The 22423-nt window shown below is 47.2% G+C and overlaps 1 long non-coding RNA gene across 1 annotated transcript; it reads left to right on the forward strand.

Annotated features, from left to right (window-relative positions):
- Nucleotides 1-3170: 3170 nt before the first annotated feature.
- Nucleotides 3171-5157, forward strand: LOC145860046 (uncharacterized). The gene is made up of 2 exons (XR_014380106.1): nucleotides 3171-3416; nucleotides 3772-5157. It is a non-coding gene; the product is annotated as an uncharacterized LOC145860046 (long non-coding RNA).
- Nucleotides 5158-22423: the final 17266 nt, after the last annotated feature.

Below are 22423 nucleotides of genomic sequence, written 5' to 3' on the forward strand. Positions count from 1 at the left end.
CAAACTACGGGACCAAGACTAGGCGAGTTAGCTGTTTAGTATAGGCTGGGTTAGCTTTAGCGTGACTCGCATCTACGGTCATGATGCTTGGGGCGAGGCGGAAAATTAAGGAAGAGTCGGACAATGTGTCCGTTGTGGGCTCGGGGGTACCCGGTCGGGAGGGTCGGGCGGCGACTGCCGTGGAAGAACTGGAGGGCCACATGGCGGGAGTTAAATTGTCAGTCAGCAAGATGGCAGAACTGGCGGGTTTTCCTTCACGCCGCTCGAGAGCAGACGTCACGGCGACGGGGATATCGACGTCACCAGGTGCGGAAATGGCGGGGCCTGCTTATGTAAACAGAGATGGCAGCGGCCTATTGCCATTAGCCACGGCAGCGGCTAAACTGCCAAAGTTCAATGGACAAGGTAAATGGGAAGTTTTTTTCACTCAATTCGAGTTGTTGGCTAGAGCCGGGAGGTGGTCTGACGAGACGAAAACGTTACAGCTTGCCCTGAGCCTGACAGAGGAGGCGTCGGAATGCCTGTTAACGCTAGCCCCGGACGAGAGGGGCGACTACGGTGCGCTAGTGGAGGCATTGGGGGGTCGTTTCGGCAGCGACGCGCAGCCCAACATGCTGCGGATTGAACTGAGTAACAAAAAGAGACTTCAGGGGGAATCATTAAAGGCGTTGGCAAGTGGTATTCTGAGCCTGACCAGGCGGGCTTATGCAACTATGCCGATTGGGGTGCAAGACGAGCTGGCACGGGACAGTTTTATTAGAGCGCTCTCTTCCACCGAACTGGGTAAGCATGTTCAGATGGCGGACGCACCATCTCTGCGGGCTGCAGTGGAGATAGCTAGGAAGAGGGAGCTGATCTGGGGTGAGGGAGTGGGAGTGGAGGTCGCCAGTCAACCAGAGGTGAGAGCAGTGGTGGCTGGGGTGCCAGGGGTCACGAAACCAGAGTGGGTCGACGAGTTGGGCGGGCTAGTCAAGACTGCTTCGCTTGTCATGGAGAGGGGCTCCAGGCAGCGTCGCAGTGTCAGCTCAACTCCTATTGTCTGCTGGGGTTGTGGCCAGCCTGGCCACATTCAGCGGGAGTGTGGCAGATTCCTCCGTCACCAGGGAAACGACGGCGGGTTCTCGCGCAGGGGGCAGCGCGGACCCACCCCCCCGCCCCCAAACCCACTGTAAGCAAAAGAGGTACCCAGCAGCGCAGACAAGAGGGTGGGGACCTGCTCCCCCAGGGTGTAGCTGCCGCCGTGTTTCCTAGTCCGGTAGTTGTGGTGGGACGTACCACCGTTGGGGACTTCTGCAATGTCATCGTCAAGGTAGAGGGGGTGGAATGTTTGGCCCTGGTCGACACGGGCTCTACAGTAACCCTGGTGAGACCAGACATACTACCTGTTGGGGTGCGGGTGGAGCCGACCCTTGTCCAGCTACGGACTGTCACGGGGGAGCTAGCCCCCATGTTAGGGAAGTGTCAGCTATCTGTGACTGTGGGGGGGAGAACTGTGGGGTGTCTGGCGTGGGTAGCAGCGGTGCAGGACCCCTGTATACTGGGAATGGACTTTTTGAAAAACTGTGGGGCTCAGTTGGACTTAGCGTCGGGCACTTTGAGGCTGTCGGGGGGGCCCACAGTGGGAATGTCGCCTTCGGGAGAGCCAGCTGGGGGCAGGGCTGTCCCTCCGTCTTCCTCCAAGCTTGCAGAAACTCCACCGGTCATCCCGGCTGCTCCCTTGGTCGTTGTGCCATTCCAGCAGCTGTCTCCGGCGGCGACGGCCTTCACTCCCCATCATGGTGCAAGCACAGGCAGCTCAGTAGCCCAAAACACACTGGCTCCTTCACCCCATCAGCCCGACGGGGGGAAGGAGGAAGCTATCGACGCCGTCGAGGCTGTGTGGCTGAAGAACTGTCAGGGTCTGGATGACAGACAACAGAGACAGTTAAAGCAGCTGCTGTTGGACTTTAAAGATAGCTTTAGTAGCGAGAATAATGTATACTTCTTATAAGCGAGGGGACGTTACTCATTTTATAACTTTACATTTTAGTCATTTAGCAGACGCTCTTATCCAGAGCGACTTACAGTAGTGAATGAATACATTTCATACGTTTTTTTTTTCTTCCGTACTGGCCCCCTGTGGGAATCGAACCCACGACCCTGGCGTTGCAAACACCATTGCAAACACCATGCTCTACCAATTGAGCCACAGGGAGGCCCACCTTCGTGGTGTTATATTCAATTCTTCTATTAGCTCTGTAAAACAATGCTAGTTGCGTCGGAGAAGTATTAGCTTGTGTTGTATTTTGAAGCTACATGGCCTTATGACTCCCTAGTGGCGCAGCGCTCAAAGGCACTGCATCTCAGTGCTAGAGGCATCACTACAGACACCCTGGTTCAAATTCAGGCTGTATCACAACTGGCTGTGATTGGGAGTCCCATAGGGCAGCGCACAATTGGCCCAGCGTTGTCCGAGTTTGGCCGGTGTAGGCCATCATAGGTAAATAATAATTTGCTGTTAAATGACTTGCCTAGTTAAATAAAATAAAACATATGACCATGGTTTGTTTATTTGGTCTATTCAGCATGGCTCTGTTCTGCCCTGCCTTGCCCCCTTGTGGAGCTCAAAAGTTAGTTTCTTACTGTTATAACTCAAATCTGTGATTTTGTCAATGCAATAAACTATTTTTATAGCTGTGTTTATTATGTTATTTGTAATATTGTTTTATTGCTATATCCTTATATTGTATTCTAATTAATAATTCCTCTTTATTCTGTACTTTCAGAAACCACAAACAGTATTTGCCAATATCATAACTGGACATCTTTCGAGCTGAAGATTGAGGACAGCTTTTGTATGCTAACGTTCTCTCCTTAACAGTTTTACTGGATGGAAACACAGCAAGAAAACACATAGGCCAATATGTAATAGTCGTCTATTTTATTGAAGTATTGGTAGTTGGTTCAACAACAACTTGTTTTACTAGAGGACAAAAAATTGAATATGCATAACCCATATTTAATATTCATGCAGTGACTGAACAACAACTGCATTTCCACCCCCACCTCTAAAGGCATAGTATCATGGCAGGTCACCTGTCAAGTCAGTCAGTCACTTATTGCTGCAGATGTGCTCAATAATGCTTGAGCATGTGATACTCCTCAAAGCATGGTGAAATACATAGAGGTGTATCACAAGCTAAACACATGTATTTTGTCATCTTCCTCTGCTTACTTCTCCTGGCGCCAGACAGGCAGACTTTGCAGTGCCTCCGTGTGCGACTACCTTGAGCAGCAGTTTGAGGGACTTTGCAGGGAAAATGCCGTGCAGTGAGGCGTAGGGGATTGTCTAAAGCAGGGCGACCCCCAGTGGAGGGGCGCCGAGGGGTGTGGTGCTCCTCCAACAGCTCTCTCATGAGGTTCTCTCTGTATTTTTGGTAGGTAATTACTTTACCTATGAGGGAGTGGGGAGGATGAGGAAAGTTAGAGGATGATGAGGCAGTGGGTAGGTTGGTGAGATATTGTCACTGTAATTGCATAATGTAATTGAACTGTACATCCAATTACAAAAATACCTTGTTCAGTAATCATCTCACCTGTTAGTTGGCGGTGAACTATGCTGCCGTTGAGGACAGCAGTGTCGATCAGCTGGAAAAATATCTTCTTATACCACTTGGTCGTTTTCCGAGTGCATTCCACAAAGCTGTTTATCATGTCCGCCTTATCCACGGCCCCCATTTTGAGGTTATAGTCTAGCACACAATCTGGTTTTATCTTTCTCTCTCCCGTCAGGTGGTCCACCTTCCCTGTGGCCGACATGGTTGCTGTATGGACAGTGGAGAGGACATGGACGTCTCTTTTGTCATGCCACTTTACTGCCAGCTGTTGACCGTTCTCCTGGAACTCCACCTCCCCTCTCTGCATCTTCCTGCATCCGAATGCCGGCATCCCCTTCCTGTTCGACCTGACTGTGCCACAGGCCCCTGTGCTGTTGGAGAGCAGATGCTGGAAGAGTGTGGGACTGCTGTACCAATTGTCCACGTACAAAGTGTGTCCCTTGCCGAGATGAGGAGCCAGCATGGTCATCACCACGGACCCAGACACCCCAAGCCCCTCATAATGTTTGATGTCAGTGGTAGACCCTGTGTACACTATAATATCCAGGACATATCCTGTCTTCACGTCGCACATGACAAAGAACTTGACCCCAAACCTGTGCCTTTTGGAGGGAATATATTGACGGAACGCCAGCCTACCTTTCCATAACATCAGGGACTCATCAATGCATAGGTCCTTGTATGGCACAAAGACCCGACCAAATGCTGATGTCAGGCTGATAAGAACAATTCTTATTTTGTATAACGGGTCACTTAGGATGGCAGTAGCATTGTTGACGAAATGCAGGCATCGCAGCAGAATTAGGAAGCGGTCTTGGGAAAAGAGGGTGGCAAAGAAGGGAGTTGCAAACATAGGATCTGTGCTCCAGTAGTCTCTTAGGGAGTTCTTCTTTACTATCCCCATGAGGAGGACTGTCACCAGGAAGGTATACATTTCACTAATTGTGGTTGTCACCCATTTAGCGAGTTTCCCCCTCACTCCTGGCTCTCTCTTCTCCTGTAGCTCCAAGGCATAGCGATTGGTCTCCTGTACTATGTTTCCCACGAGCTCCTCTGTCAGAAACAACTTGAAGCACTCTGCCTCAGTTGGAAATGGCAAGGGGCGTTGCACTCCAGACTGGGACTCGTCAAAGCAAACAGCAGGGCCAGGAGGGGTGAAATGGCTGGCGGCCTTCCAGCTACCACAGAACTCTTGTACTTCATCCACTGTCGGTCTGCCTCCATCACCACCAGCATCTTCAAAGGGACCTGGTACTTCGTCAGTGGACAAGGGAACCTCAGATTCAGGGTTCTCAATGGCTACAAGGTTGGGGGGCAGCTCCTCACTGTCACTGTCAGAATCTGATTCCTGACTTTCATACTCAGACTCATTGTCAGAATTTTAAAAAATCTCCAGAATTTCCACATTTGTGAGTTGTCTCCTTTTGAAAGACATTGCTAATGCTACAGCTTAGCTCACTAGCTACATACATAAACAACAACACTGAATGGCTCAGAGTGAGAGGGTACGTGATTGACTGCCGGCATGCGTCACTTGTATCAATAAATCACCATCAGAAAATGTTTTGTGTGGTAATTATTTGTGTATTTACTGTTTTATTCACATGTTTTCAATTCTAGGTGACAAATCATGCATTCCGATTCTTGCATAGATTGTAATGGGAACATATTATGTGTGTAAAATACTTATTTGAAGGTTATACTGATTATGATGAGCTAAGCTAATTCCAGCTATGTGTATGGAGCCATGTTTGTTGACATACAATGCATTCTGGGTTTCACGTAATCGTCTGACCAAAGATGTTATAACAAAATGAGGTGAGTAAGAGTTCACTCATTTTTTGAGGACTTCTGGAAATGAATGGTGGGATGTGAACGACAGTAGACACACCCCTTCAACGTGCATACTATAAACAGACCGAACTCATCTTGTCTGTTATTATCTTCGGTTTCTGTGAGGAAAAAAATGCATGGCTGCGCGCTGAAACTAATCGTCGGATTACTTTCGATTTCTAGAAAGTGTTTTAGTCAATTATTTTGATCAACGGTGAGCAAACCCGTGATGTGATTAATTGTAAATAGTAATTGCTATTAGCTAATTCATAGTGTAGTTTATGTCAGCCGAGAGTTAGAAAATATGACCGCTTGTGTTGCGTCAATCTTTCCTCAGCGCTAGGACAAATGTAGCCTACATTTTTCCGGTTAGGATGATTGTGTTATGCTATAGATACTTCTGTGAATATCTGAACATTGCATCCAAAAATAAACTGCTCACATTCTGGACATAACTTTGTAAGGACTGTGTTTGTGTAAATAGTTTCTGAAAAAAGTGTGGCCAGCTGCGCGCTGAAACTAATTGTCGGATTACTTTCAATAATTGTACATAGTAATTGCTATTAGCTAATTCATGGTATAGTTTACGTAAGGACTGTTTGTGTAAATAGTTTCTGAAAAAAGTGTGGCCAGCTCAAATGTTGATTGTTGCGTCATTCAAAACTGGCCGTTCTAAATGAGCATTCTAAATTAGTGTTCTAATCACACGGGGTGTGATCGTACGCTTCAGGGACCACTGTAGAACGATCACACCCCGTGTGATGGTACGTGTGAAAGGGTTAAAATGTTGTTGTTTTTTTAGGCCTGTCCAGAATGTCGCTAGTTCGGCATGACCGGAGTCACCAATTTTGGGTCACGAAAATGAAGAAATAAAAATCTGCGCTTTTTATTTGAAAATGGTTTTAAAATCTTTTTTTAAGCCTGTCGAGAATGTCGCTAGTTCGGCATGACCGAGTCACCAATTTTGGGTGACGAAAATGAAGAAATAAAAATCTGGATTTTTTTTTTTTTTAATGATTTTAAAATCTTTTTTTAGGCCTGTCCAGAATGTCGCTAGTTCGGCATGACCGGAGTCACCAATTTTGGGTCACAAAAATGAAGAAATACAAATCAGAATAAAAAAAAAAAAATGGTTTTAAAATGTTTTTTTTTTAGGCCTGTCCAGAATGTCGCTAGTTCGGCATGACCGGAGTCACCGTTTTTGTGTCACGAAAATGGGAGAAAAAAAAATCTGCGCTTTTTTGTGAAAATGGTTTTAAAATGTTTTTTTTTAGGCCTTTCCAGATTGTCGCTAGTTCGGCATGACCGAGTGACCAATTTTGGGTGACGAAAATGAAGAAATAAAAATCAGACTTTTTTAAAAATGATTTTAAAATCTTTTTTTAGGCCTGTCCAGAATGTCGCTAGTTCGGCATGACCGGAGTCACCAATTTTGGGTCACAAAAATGAAGAAATACAAATCAGAATTAAAAAAAAAAATTGTTTTAAAATGTGTTTTTTTAAGCCTGTCGAGAATGTCGCTAGTTCGGCATGACCGAGTCACCAATTTTGGGTGACGAAAATGAAGAAATAAAAATCAGGATATTTTTTAAAAAAATGATTTTAAAATCTTTTTTTAGGCCTGTCCAGAATGTCGCTAGTTCGGCATGACCGGAGTCACCAATTTTGGGTCACAAAAATGAAGAAATACAAATCAGAATTTAAAAAAAAAATGGTTTTAAAATGTTTTTTTTTAGGCCTGTCCAGAATGTTGCTAGTTCGGCATGACCGGAGTCACCGTTTTTGTGTCACGAAAATGGGAGAAAAAAAAATCTGCGCTTTTTTGTGAAAATGGTTTTAAAATGTTATTTTTTTTGGGCCTTTCCAGATTGTCGCTAGTTCGGCATGACCGAGTCCCAAATTTTGGGTGACGAAAATGAAGAAATAAAAATCAGGATATTTTTTTTTTTAAATGATTTTAAAATCTTTTTTTAGGCCTGTCCAGAATGTCGCTAGTTCGGCATGACCGGAGTCACCAATTTTGGGTCACAAAAATGAAGAAATACAAATCAGAATAAAAAAAAAAAATGGTTTTAAAATGTTTTTTTTTAGGCCTGTCCAGAATGTCGCTAGTTCGGCATGACCGGAGTCACCGTTTTTGTGTCACGAAAATGGGAGAAAAAAAAATCTGCGCTTTTTTGTGAAAATGGTTTTAAAATGTTTTTTTTTTAGGCCTTTCCAGATTGTCGCTAGTTCGGCATGACCGAGTCACCAATTTTGGGTGACGAAAATGAAGAAATAAAAATCAGGCTTTTTTTTAAATGATTTTAAAATCTTTTTTTAGGCCTGTCCAGAATGTCGCTAGTTCGGCATGACCGGAGTCACCAATTTTGGGTCACAAAAATGAAGAAATACAAATCAGAATAAAAAATAAAAAAAAGTTTTAAAATGGTTTTTTTTAAGCCTGTCCAGAATGTCGCTAGTAAGGCATGACCGGAGTCACCATTTTAGAGTCACGAATATGATGGGAAAAAAATCTGTACTTTTTTGTGAAAATAGTTTTAAAATCTTTTTTTTAGGCCTGTCCAGAATGTCGCTAGTTCGGCATGTCCGGAGTCACCAATATTGGGTCACAATAATGAAGATTTAAAAATCTGAATTTGTTTTTGAAAATTGTTTTAAATCTTTTCTTTAGGCCTGTCAAGAATGTCGCTTGATCGGCATGAACGGAGTCACTGTTTTTGTGTCACGAAAATGAAAAAAATAAAATCTGCAATTTTTTGTGAAAATGGTTTTAACCCTCCCGTTGTCTCGGCCTGGTCAGAGCGACCCGCTTGCTCGGCCATGTGTTAGGAGCCGTTCCCCCCACCGTCCAGGCCGGGTCAGAGAGACCCGGGCCCGGCCATGTGTTAGCCCTCCCGTTGTCCCGGCCGGGTCAGAGCGACCCCCTGGCTCGGCCAAGTGTTAGGAGCCGTTCCCCCCACCGTCCAGGCCGGGTCAGAGAGACCCCCTGGCTCGGCCGTGTGTTAGCAATGCGTATGTTATAACCCCCTCTGCAGTTGTCCAGGCCGGGTCAGAGCGACCCCCTGGCTCGGCCATGTGTTAGCAATGTGTCGGCCGTGTGTTAGGAGCCCTTCCCCCGCGTCCAGGCCGGGTCAGAGAGACCCCCTGGCTCGGCCATGCGTTAGCAATGCGTATGTTATAACCCCCTCTGCAGTTGTCTAGGCCGGGTCAGAGCGACCCCCTGGCTCGGCCTTGTGTTAGCAATGTGTCGGCCGTGTGTTAGGAGCCTTTCCCCCCCGCGTCCAGGCCGGGTCAGAGCGACCCCCTGGCTCGGCCGTGTGTTAGCAATGCGTATGTTATAACCCCCTCTGCAGTTGTCCAGGCTGGGTCAGAGCGACCCCCCGGCTCGGCCATGTGTTAGGAGCCGTTCCCCCCCGCGTCCAGGCCGGGTCAGAGAGACCCCGGGGGAAGCGTTAGCAATGCGTATGTTGTAACCACCCCCCCTGCCGTTGGCTGGGTCAGAGCGACCCCCCGGGCCGGGCGCGGCGCGTCAGCGTGCAGTCGGCCGGCCGGCCGTAGAGAGGCTACTAATATTGTCAGGAAGAAGAAGAAGAAGAAGACGAGGACGACGATGAGGACGATGGCGAGGAATACGACTCCGCCGAGCGTGAGGCCGACACCTCGCCGCGGTCCCGGTTTCAGCGCGGCTCAGGTCCTGGAACAGATAGCCTCCAGTGTCGACCGAGAAGACGAAGAAGACTTTTGCGATTCCGAAGAGGAGGACGTTTCGGAAGACGAAGACGGCGAGGAATACGACCCCGAACGTGACGCGGACGACTCGGCCTTGCAGTCGCGCTCCTCTTCTTCTTCGGAGGAGGAAGAGCGAGAGGGAGAGCGAGAGGGAGACACGGCCGCCGCCCGAGAGCGAGACAGAGAGCCAGAGCGAGAGGACGCAGCGGCGGCGGCGGCCGGCCAAGCCCGAAGGGAGACGTTGCTGTCAAAACACGGCAAAATCAAATGGTCCTCCGCGGCCTATCGCGGCCCGGACCTGCCCTGCGCCGTCCGCCACCCCGGCCCCGCGGTGACGCCTGGCCCTACGGCCTACGCAGCGTCGCGCGCGCTCGACATCGAGTCCACCTTCCGGCTGTTTGTCACACCGGCGATAGAAAGGATCGTTGTGGACATGACGAATCTGCAGGGGGTGAGAAAATACGGCGACGGCTGGCGACCCATGGACTCGGTTGACCTGCGCGCCTACCTAGGGCTGCTAATCCTAGCGGGCGTCTACAGGTCCCGGGGCGAGGCCGCGGCCAGCCTGTGGGACGCGGAGAGCGGCAGGACCGTGTTCCGAGCCACCATGCCGCTCAAGGTCTTTCACAAGTACTCGAGGCTGCTGCGATTCGACGACCGCCGGTCGAGACCCGCGAGACTCGCCGCCGACAGACTGGCGGCCATAAGAGAGGTCTGGGACCTGTGGGAGGAGCGGCTGCCGGCCCTCTACAACCCGGGGTCTGACTTGACGGTGGACGAACAACTGGTCCCGTTCAGAGGTACCGTCTGCGCGTATCTGTGCTTATCTGTATGTACCTACGTACGTACGTGTACTATAGAGAGGTAGCGTCGGCGTGTAACATAAACGCCGTGCGCCCCCAATGATGAGCCAGCGGTAGTATAGAGAGGTAGCGGCATCATCATCATCATCATCAGCATCATCATCAGCAAACGCAGTATCAGCAGCGTCGGCGTGTAACATAAACGCCGTGCGCCCCCAATGATGAGCCAGCGGTAGTATAGAGGGGTAGCGGCATCAGCAGCAGTAGCATCATCAGCAGCAGCAGTAGCAGCAGCAGCATGACGCTGCTAATCTCCTTCCTCTCAACCCGGGGTCTGACTTGACGGTGGACCAACAACTGGTCCCGTTCAGAGGTACTGTCTATGTATCTGTGTATCTGTGTATGTGTAGTATAGTGAGGTAGCGGTAGCAGCGGCAGCGGCGGCGTGTAACATAAACGCCGTTCGCCCCCCAATGATGAGCCAGCGGTAGTATAGAGGGGTAGCGTCAGCGGCATCATCATCATCATCAGCAGTAGCATCAGCAGCAGCAGTAGCAGTAGCATCAGCAGCATGACGCTGCTTGATGAGCCAGCGGTAGTATAGAGAGGTAGCGTCAGCAGCAGTATCAGTAGCAGCGTCGTCGGCGCCGCCGCCGCTAATCTCCTTCCTCTCCCTCTCCCAAAAGGGCGCTGTCCTTTCCGACAGTACATCCCCAGCAAGCCGGCCAAATACGGCATCAAGTCGTGGGTGGCCTGCGACGCCAAGTCCAGCTACGCTTGGAAGATGCAAGTCTACACCGGTAAGGCGGCTGGCGGAGCCCCCGAGAAGAACCAGGGCGCGCACGTCGTCCTCGATCTCACGCAGGGGCTGCCCAGTGGTCACAACGTCACCTGCGACAATTTCTTCACCTCTTACGAACTCGGCCAGCGGCTCCTCAAGAGGAACCTCACCATGTTCGGCACGATAAGAACGTGCTACTCCTGAGCACGCTGCACACGGAGGCCGATGTTAGCGATCGCCACGACTGGAAGCCGGCCCTCATCCTAGACTACAACCGCAACAAGGGCGGCGTGGACAACCTAGACAAGGTGGTCGGCACCTACAGCTGCAGACGGATGACTGCCCGCTGGCCCCTGGTCATCTTCCACAACATCCTCGATGTGTCCTCCTACAACGCCTTTGTCATATGGCGAGAGATCAAGCCTGACTGGATGCCTCGGAAGCGGAACAAGAGGAGGGTGTTCCTGGAGCAGCTGGGAAAGGCGCTTGTCAAGCCCTTGATACAAAGAAGGCAGCGTCTCCCCCGCACCGAAGCCGTGTCCGCGCTTGTCAAAGTCCTGCAGAGTGCCGACCGCGACGCGGCTCCTCCGCCAGCCCGGGAGCACGCCGCTGGCCCGGACGCCGCTGGCCCGGCCGCCGCCCCGCTAGTGGCGAGTAAGAGGAAGAGGTGTCAGCTCTGCCCGCCCAAGAAGGACGCCAAGACACACACGGCGTGCTGCAGGTGTAAGAAATACATCTGCAAAGGCTGTTCGCACGCCTACTGTCACACTTGTGCCCTCTGGGCCTTTAGCCGAGACGGGACAGGGTGACCCGCCCGGGGACACGGGGAGTAGGCAGAATGTAAGGGAGGGTACAAGGCTATATTGGAAGACTTGACTGTTGAAAAGCCAAAAGCTGTAATTGACCAGGACTGAGGTCCATGTCAAGTCTTCATTGCTTTGTATACATTTGGTGATTGTTATACTATAGACTGTCTTGTATCATTGTGTTTTGCTTGTACCACAGACATAAATAAAAGCTTTGTGTTAGACACAATCCTGTCTCCCGTCTTCTTCACTGTCTCCCCTGTTTTCCACACCACAGTGCCCGCTCATGCTTCTCTAGCTCAGGGCATGTGACCATGGGACCCTGTCAGAGAAGTGACTGGAGCTGTACGTGTCATATGACTGTAAGGTTCGACGATGTACATCTTATAAGTCGTGTAGACTACACCTGGGTGCACATGTCTGATATAGAGAAGAGAATGCCTATATCTGAAAGTCTGACGGAGCCCGGTCTTGATGGTTTATTTCGCATACCCGTAGAGTCGCATGTGATCCCAAGTACGAGGTATATTGTTCTCCGGGCTGTATACACACACGGCGGAGACAGCTACGGACTCGTTACAGCCAAACATTTTACCAACACGTACACCGATACCAAGGGCCACAAAGTGAAAAGGATCAGCGTTTTAGCAAGAGCGCCCTTGGCCTGGGTGAAGATCAACACACACAATGATACGACAGTGCCCCACCTGACCTACCCTTACACAGGAGACATGGTGTGTGGACACCAACCCGATGTTATCATCTCAAGGATATATGCCAATATGAACCGTTACGTGAACAACACCTTAGACTTTACCTCATACACCCCGGACTCTGGCGAAAGAGATAGTTTAGCCTCAGAATTGGTAAGCGAGACATTGTCTATACTAGCGGCCCCGCTTGCATTCAAGGCTTTGCATGAACAGAGCAGGCTAACGTTGGAACGGTTGCAGTGTCCGAGAGACCGTGACATTCTCACCATACCCGATCCACACAGAGTGCTTTGGGGGACTTGTGTATTGTGGCAGCTAGACTCTGAAATTCGGTACCTCTCACATGCAACTGTTAACCAACAGACAGACCTAGCGCCAGTCCCATCTGCTGCTCGGTGGTTGAGAGTAAGGCTCACGTGCATGGGTTTAGAGGTGACTAGGTGTTCCGAGGAAAGTGCTACCAAAGACAATATACAGGCTCCCTACTGGGCAGTCGTACTCACGGCCCTGTGTTGTGGAGCACTGGACCGTTGGTCACAGGAGCTAGACAAACAGTCAAGGGCCTTGAGAGTCGACGTTAGTCTACTCCTAAGTGAAGGAGAGAAGAACGAGCTGTGTCAACGCTGCGGGTACGCTTATCGAATATCACCCCCAGTGTGTGAGTCAAGGCCCAAGAGAGTGTCAGCTGTGTTACAGATAGACAATTTTGCTCCTGGGTGGCATCTGCACAACTCTGTGTGCTACCGTCACCCGACATAACCGAGATGGATCAATTGAGGCCGGATCAGAGAAACAAGCCCATTACCAGGCAGACCGAGAACAGAGATATTGTCTCAATCACCGAAGGGTCTACAGAGCGAGCTGTGACGAACAATGGGAACTGGACAAGTGGAAGGGAGAGTACGAATGCAGGGAAGGAGAAGAAGTCGACCAGAGTGAAGGAGAAGAAGACGTCGTCACGTCCACGGCCCGAATCACCCCCCCGGTGTGAACGAAGAGCAAAGCAGATTGCATCGTGGTGGGAAGATGACGAAATGTGCTACTGGGGACTGGAAACAGACAAAGCAGGTAACAGAGCAGACCATCGACAGAAATACAGGTCTGGGACAATCTCTTCAACGTACAGGAGACGAGAAGAACAAGAAGACAGATGTAGAAAGAAGCAAAAGAGCACAAGTAAAGATCACAAAGAAGACTCTGACCCTGGCTGGTGGTCATGGCAGAAGGACTGTTCGACAGAGACAAAGTGAGAGACTCAGGTACTACACGCATGGAGAAAGGGTCCGTAAACACAGGTTCTGGGAACTCTACCTGTCAGGATCACACCACAGAGGCGCCGAACACAGTAGATACTCCACTTCGATTGGACTTTGGCAGAGATTCTCATGCAATGTTGTTCAGTATCATATCAAAACTATTCCCTTTGGACATCAAGGAGGAGCCCTCAACATCTAGTACAGAGCCTGTCATAGAGCCTGCCATCACCACAACCCCGGGCAATGGATCTCCTAGCAGCCTCAGTGACACCTTAGTGGCAGTAGAGGCACTGGGGAATAATTTCAAAGAGCTGGCTAAGTGGTTCCAACTATTTGAGAGCACAAACGCCAGAGATGTAATAGGATTCGATTTAGCTATGGAGCTGTGCGGATGTTATGATATGATCATCCGTAGACTGGGGAATGGGATACATTTGGACAGACAATGTTTATACAAGGCCCACAACATGTCAAAGTAGCAGACCAAGCGCTGCAGTACATTGCGGCCTTTGTAAAGGGAGATGTTACCCGTGATTTGAAACCTGTCTTAGAAGAGCTGCTTTGCCAATCCGATAATACCAGAGACTTGGAAACTAAGACCATACGGACAGCTTTTGAGGAATTGTCCACTGACAGAGGCAACATATCTTCGGCTCCTCACATTGGCGAGTCTCTTAAGGTATAACGTTTTTTTTTTGTCAAGTTAGTGTGTGCTCTCGTCGAAATTATCCAGACCAACACTAACCGGTCTTTACCTGGGACACTTGAGAGCACAGGACATCAAAAGGATCTCACCTTCGCTAGGCAGGAAAATGTCCGATTGCAATCCGAGTGCAACGAGGCCAGGAAAACCATTGATAAACTAGAGCATGAGCTGTCTATCGTGAGACAAACTGCTACAATTGAAGAACTATACAAAGATGAAATCCAGAGGAAATCACTGGAGAATGATAATCGCATCAGTGAACTACAAGAGTTGTACAGCAATGCGCAGAGTGTAGAGGAAAACCTAAAAATAGAAATAGTCAGGATCACAAGTGAACAGGAAAACGAGAGGTCTGCGTGGAGTGTGAAAGTACAGGGATTAGTCACTCGGTTAGAAACAAGCCAGTCAATGATCGACATTATGCAGAGAGACCATCTAACAGAGAAGGACGCCCTTCAAGTTCAGATATGTACTCTGACAGTGGATAAGGACACCTTGTCACAGAATGAGGCACAGCTAAAGACTCATATACAAACAACTGAGCGTAGTCACAAACAAGACCTCGATGAGACACGCATCAAAACTGATCTGCTACATGTCAGTGTATCTCAGCAGAAAGCAAAAATTACAGAGCTTACTGACACCATTGCCAAATATATTGCAAGAAACCAGGAGCTCTTTCAGACTGTGGACACACAGGATATGGAACTAGACAACATGAGCAAGCAATTGCAGATGTCTAAAATGACATTGCGTTCACTGGATCAGTTGTTTGGGTTTCAAATTGCCAATTGTGACCATAGCACTGTGGTAGATAGGATAACAGGTCAGCGAGCAGCATCGGTTGAAAGGATCCAGAGGGTTCTTAAAGGAACAGTTATCCAGGTAAGTAAGGATGATGATGACGATCACTGCTATCAAGAGCATATGGACACTGCGTCCGATACCAGTCAGCTGTTCAAAGATTATGAGCGTGAGATACACAACATCATACAATGTCTGAGTTCAGAACATCGACCCATGGATGTGAGCGGTTGTAGTTATACAAGACAAAGACCCATCAAAATCCCAGTAAAACGCAGACTATGTCCAATTGTCACGTTGGAGAGGAGCTCATATGACCACCCTGTGTGTAAGAAGCAAGAGTGTACGAGTGAAGTAAAACACGAAGCGAACCCTGAATACACAGTGAAACCAGAGAAGCGAGAAGAGCCTAATCTTCCAGTGAAGATCGAGTCGCAGGATACCCCCCATAACAACAATGGTGACTGCTGTCAACTAAGAGGACAAGAGAATAGTAACCCCTCTGTTGTTAACGATTATAGCAGTAAGCACAGTAATGTCTACATGGTTGACATTGAACTCCGTGAAAATGATCCTAACGCTAGGAGACATATTCCAGGCTACATAGCACAATCACTGATAGACAAAGATGTAAAGCTCATCAATTTAGGATGTGAGAAGCATATTGACACTATTGAATGTGTTACAAGTATCTGAAGAGGTGTCTGAGTATGTAGTCAAGGCTCTGTCAGAATATAACACAAGCACCTGTCATTGCTCACAGATGACACAACTCTCTCAGATACTGAAATGTAGCCTTTTTATATGTTGGCCCCCAGGGGATGAGCACGAGATATATGGAGCGGAAAACAATGACACTTGTGTACATACCATCATAGTATACAGAGAGAACAGGGGCAAATTGTACTACCTGCTTGCTGTCAAAGGCCAAGGCTCTTACACATACAATCTTGCAAGGCTACCTTTCGAATCACAGTTCCAGGTACCCAAGCAGGTCTTTAGACACATTTCCGATGGTTCATGTCAAGGTCCAGTCGTTTCCAACCCGATACATAGTGTAGATATTATTGAAACTAGTCACCTTGTACTACACGGTGACTTATAGTTGGATAGTCTTCAACAAATTCCTTAATCGACATTGCAACAACAACAAAGTGGTTTATTAAATTTGTTTATTTTATATAGGGCAATCCATGTAATATACAATGCTTTTCTTTTAAAATGTAATTTGAAAGTGCCATAAAACAGTTTATTCTTTACAAGGTAATATATACAATACAACATTACATTATATGTTGATAGGGTCATAGTATGTTATATGTTGTCTTTTGCAATGGAACATGACACAATAAAAGCATTTCATTTCACAATACAATACTTGCCAATAGGGCCCTTGTTATGGTTACATGTTATTTACACTACTGTATACAGTTTGCTGAGTTTTGTAATGGATGTAGAGCATTCAGAACAGGTGCTAGAGCATCTGCATGTTACATGGCCACAGTCTCCAACCCAGTCCTTGTGACTAGAACATGCATGACATGTAAACACAAAGTCTGGTACTAATATAAGGGGTCTGTTACAGGTGGACTGTGTTCTGCAGATTGGGCAGTCAAGGAAACCATTTTTCTTGATCTTTCTTATACACTGTATAGACATGACGTGTCCACATGTAAGGTAGCGGTTTGACATTCCCAAACAGCAGAGACAGGTAAACGGATTGAGGTGTAGCTCCTCCAGCTCATCATTGTCATCAGGAGCTATAAGGGTAGACACATAGGTTATACAACTCATGTACACAAAAGTGAAGTGTACAGAATGTCGATTTAAGGGTATAGTTACAATAGCTATGTACAATGATCTACTTACCTGTAAGTACAACATTGTGATCTGATTCAAATTCCACCATACATGTATCTGTAGACACATAATGTGGAGACACACACTGGATATCTGAAAGAAATCGACCATCTGACTCCACAACGGTGCTTAGGGGTGCCCATTGATCGCTGTAGTACAGGGCAAGTGGTATACTCTCCGACAGCGAGTCCTCTGAGATGGTGTCAGTACGACTGGTCAATGGCTGTGGTTGTAGATGTACCGACTTGCGAAGAGGCATGGTGTAGGGTCTGTGTCTCAGTACTCTGCCCTTTGTTTTTACTGTGATGTATTTCATGTTGTGGTAGAACGTGTCGACGTTGGTGTCCTGACCAATGTTCTCAGTGTAGGGGACCGTGTCTGCATATATCAGCATCATATTGTGGTTAAACAGCGCTGTACAAGGAGCCATTGCTGACAGTGCTATGTTGGAATCCCAGACGTTGGAGCATACAATCCCATATGTCTTCATCAAGTCGTATATCCTCTGGGGTTCTTGACATTGCACTGTTATCATCCTGGTTGATGACCCAGTCAGTACAACAGTGACACCGTGTGTTTCCTATGGGTCACACATACAAACAATTGTTAACAAAGGCCTAAACAGAGACATTTCATGTTTACCGTAATTAGAATGGTTTAGGAATTTACATGTTGACAGTGCAGCTTCGTGGTCGTCAACTTGTCTGCGACGGTCAATCCCTTCCGCATCGTCCAGTCGTACCCTTTCACTAATGCCACTGTGTTACTCAAATGTTTATAGAAACTGAGTCCTGGTCTACTGTCAGTGTGGCTGACACTGTAGGTGTTACTAACAACACCCAACGCATGTTTGTTTCCCAACAACGTATCCACATTGCCGCATTCCTCCATTATATTGACATTCGGTTCAACCCAGAGATTTTGCATCAAACGTACTAACTGGGTTATGTATACTGCTCAAAAAAATAAAGGGAACACTTAACCTGTTGGGTCTAGGGGGCAGCATTTGCACGTCTGGATAAAAAAAATGTACCCGATTTAATCTGGTTACTAATCCTACCCAGTAACTAGAATATGCATATACTTATTATATATGGATAGAAAACACTCTAAAGTTTCCAAAACTGTTTGAATGGTGTCTGTGAGTATAACAGAACTCATTTGGCAGGCAAAACCCTGAGACATTTTCTGACAGGAAGTGGATACCTGATGTGTTGTATTGACTTTAAACCTATCCCATTGAAAAACACAGGGGTTTAGGAATATTTTGGCACTTCCTATTGCTTCCACTAGATGTCACCAGCCTTTACAAAGTGTTTTGAGTCTTCTGGAGGGAGATCTGACCGAACAAGAGCCATGGAACGGTGATGTCCCATTAGACACCTGGCGCGCTACTTCATGTTGGGTACCCTCGTTCCAATACGTTATAAAAGACTATGCATTCGTCCACCTTGAATATTATTCATGTTCTGGTTAAAAAAGGCCCTAATGATTTATGCTATACAACGTTTGACATGTTTGAACGAACGGAAATATATTTTTTCCCCTCGTTCATGACGAGAAGTCCGGCTGGCTTACATCATGTGCTAACGAGACGGAGATTTTTGGACATAAATGATGAGCTTTTTTGAACAAAACTACATTCGTTATGGACCTGTGATACCTGGAAGTGACATCTGATGAAGAGAATCAAAGGTAATGGATTATTTACATAGTATTTTCGATTTTAGATCTCCCCAACATGACGTCTAGTCTGTATCGCAACGCGTATTTTTCTGGGCACAGTGCTCAGATTATTGCAAAGTGTGATTTCCCAGTAAGGTTATTTTTAAATCTGGCAAGTTGATTGCGTTCAAAAGATGTAAATCTATAATTCTTTAAATGACAATATAATATTTTACCAATGTTTTCTAATTTTAATTATTTAATTTGTGACGCTGACTTGACTGCCGGTTATTGGAGGGAAACGATTTCCTCAACATCAATGCCATAGTAAAACGCTGTTTTTGGATATAAATATCAACTTGATAGAACTAAAAATGCATGCATTGTCTAACATAATGTCCTAGGAGTGTCATCTGATGGAGATTGTAAAAGGTTAGTGTATCATTTTAGCTGGTTTTATGGTTTTGGTGACCCTGTCTTTGACTTGACAAAACATTACACACAACTCTTGTAAATGTACTGTCCTAACATACTCTAAATTTATGCTTTCGCCGTAAAACCTTTTTGAAATCGTAAAACGTGGTTAGATTAAGGAGATGTTTATCTTTCAAATGGTGTAACATAGTTGTATTTTTGAAAAATTTGAATTTTGACATTTATTTGGATTCAAATTTGCCGCTCTTGAAATGCACCTGCTGTTGATGGAGTGCACCACGGGTGGCACGCTAGCGTCCCACCTAGCCCCAAGAGGTTAAACAACACATCCTAGATCTGAATGAAAGAAATAATCTTATTAAATACTTTTTTCTTTACACAGTTGAATGTGCTGACAACAAAATCACACAAAAATAATCAATGGAAATCCAATTTATCAACCCATGGAGGTCTGGATTTGGAGTCACACTCAAAATTAAAGTGGAAAACCACACTACAGGCTGATTCAACTTTGATGTAATGTCCTTAAAACAAGTCAAAATGAGGCTCAGTAGTGTGTGTGGCCTCCCTACAACGCCTGGGCATGCTCCTGATGAGGTGGCGGATGGTCTCCTGAGGGATCTCCTCCCAGACCTGGACTAAAGCATCCACCAACTCCTGGACAGTCTGTGGTGCAACGTGGCGTTGGTGGATGGAGCGAGACATGATGTCCCAGATGTGCTCAATTGGATTCAGGTCTGGGGAATGAGCGGGCCAGTCCATAGCATCAATGCCTTCCTCTTGCAGGAACTGCTGACACACTCCAGCCACATGAGGTCTAGCATTGTCTTGCATTAGGAGGAACCCAGGGCCAACCGCACCAGCATATGGTCTCACAAGGGGTCTGAGGATCTCATCTCGGTACCTAATGGCAGTCAGGCTACCTCTGGCGAGCACATGGAGGGCTATGTGGCCCCCCAAAGAAATGCCACCCCACACCATGACTGACCCACCGCCAAACCGGTCATGCTGGAGGATGTTGCAGGCAGCAGAACGTTCTCCACGGCGTCTCCAGACTCCGCCACGTCTGTCACGTGCTCAGTGTTAACCTGCTTTCATCTGTGAAGAGCACAGGGCGCCAGTGGCAAATTTGCCAATCTTGGTGTTCTCTGGCAAATGCCAAACGTCCTGCACGGTGTTGGGCTGTAAGCACAACCCCCACCTGTGGACGTCGGGCCCTCATACCACCCTCATGGAGTCTGTTTCTGACCGTTTGAGCAGACACATGCACATTTGTGGCCTGCTGGAGGTCATTTTGCAGGGCTCTGGCAGTGCTCCTCCTGCTCCTCCTTGCACAAAGGCGGAGGTAGCGGTCCTGCTGCTGGGTTGTTGCCCTCCTACAGCCTCCTCCACGTCTCCTGATGTACTGGCCTGTCTCCTGGTAGCACCTCCATTCTCTGGACACTACGCTGACAGACACAGCAAACCTTCTTGCCACAGCTCGCATTGATGTGCCATCCTGGATGAGCTGCACTACCTGAGCCACTTGTGTGGGTTGTAGACTCCGTCTCATGCTACCACTAGAGTGAAAGCACCGCCAGCATTCAAAAGTGACCAAAACATCAGCCAGGAAGCATAGGAACTGAGAAGTGGTCTGTGGTCCCCACCTGCAGAACCACTCCTTTATTGGGGGTGTCTTGCTAATTGCCTATAATTTCCATCTGTTGTCTATTCCATTTGCACAACAGCATGTGAAATTTATTGTCAATCAGTGTTGCTTCCTAAGGGGACAGTTTGATTTCACAAAAGTGTGATTGAGTTGGAGTTACATTGTGTTGTTTAAGTGTTCCCTTTATTTTTTTGAGCAGTGTAGTTGGTAGCCCCTTTAGGTTGAATCTCAATGCAGATAACTGTCAAATGTCTAGTATCGTTGTATGTCCACCTGTTCATATACCACTTTGTGATGTTATCCGTGATAAAGTTGATGTGGTCCAGTGGGGTACAACACCACCGGATGACTATGGTAAGATAGACCATAGTATTAGTGCTGAGCAGTAGACAGGCCAGACTGTAATGGATCAACGTAGTAGCTGAGGAACTTCTTATAGGGGAGCCCCATGGCCTCAACATGAATCATTAGTTCACCCAATGGTGAGGCTCCAAAAGTTGTAGCAGTGAGTGGATGCTCACTCATCACATCACAGCTTAGACATCCGACCAAATGCACCTGCATATGAGAGCACAGCCATCCAACTGAATCTACCCTATCCAGTCCATGTTAGGTATCTATGCTTTTTGTTAACCAATGACACACAGCCCACCCGAATACTTCTGACTGCTCCGACCAAATGCACCTGCATATGAGAGCACAGCCATCCAACGAATCTACCCTATCCAGTCCATGTTAGGTATCTATGCTTTTTGTTAACCAATGACACACAGCCCACCCGAATACTGCTGACTTCTCCGACCAAATGCACCTGCATATGAGAGCACAGCCATCCAACCGAGTCTACCCTATCCAGTCCATGTTAGGTATCTATGCTTTTTGTTAACCAATGACACACAGCCCACCCGAATACTGCTGACTCCTCCGACCAAATGCACCTGCATATGAGAGCACAGCCATCCAACCGAGTCTACCCTATCCATTCAATAAACTACTATATAGTACTACTATGTAGTAGTAGTAGTAGTAGTAGTAGTAGTAGTAGTAGTAGTAGTAGTAGTAGTAGTAGTAGTAGTAGTAGTACACAGGCATATGGTCAGACTGTTGATATTAATGGCGATAATACATCAATTTGAAAGGACAGAAGTGTCACCACCTGAAGCTATTGCCAGACCTAGAACTGAGATTAAAATGTCAACCTAGACTCAATTGGTGCAATTGCAAGTAGGTGACCACACACCTTCCTATGTTACTTTACTTTATAATACATACACACAAAGGGGAAGGTTACGTTATGTGTCCTTGAATGAGTGATTCAAATACAAAATAAAGTATGCCTTTACCTTGTAATTGTTTAGTCCAATATCTAGGTATAGGTACTAGTGTAACGTTACATGTGAAAACCTGGAAATGTTTTAGATCCTACAGTACCAAGGTATTCTGACCTAACACTATGTGTGGCCTGTGCCTCTGACACTTCAGGTTCGGAGGCTCATCATTTGAAGACGGAAAAGTGGTGCTGGTGAACCCTTGTACACATAACCAGGCCTCTATCCCATATAGAGGCAGGAGGACAGTCTCTCCAGTAAGGAGGACCAGCCATGTCTGGTACTATAAGCAATGTTCCTAATAACAGTACTTTGTACCACTCAGACAAGAGCCTCACTGACACAGACCTGTGCATATGGAGCGTGGCTATGGTCCTAATAATGGTTGTGCTGTCACTTGTCTGCTGCTTGTGTTACATATATGTACTATGTGCAAGGAAGACAAGATACACCAGAC

This window comes from Salmo salar, chromosome 13, assembly GCF_965601325.2.
Source record: "Salmo salar chromosome 13, fSalSal1, whole genome shotgun sequence".
Lineage (NCBI taxonomy): Eukaryota > Metazoa > Chordata > Actinopteri > Salmoniformes > Salmonidae > Salmo > Salmo salar.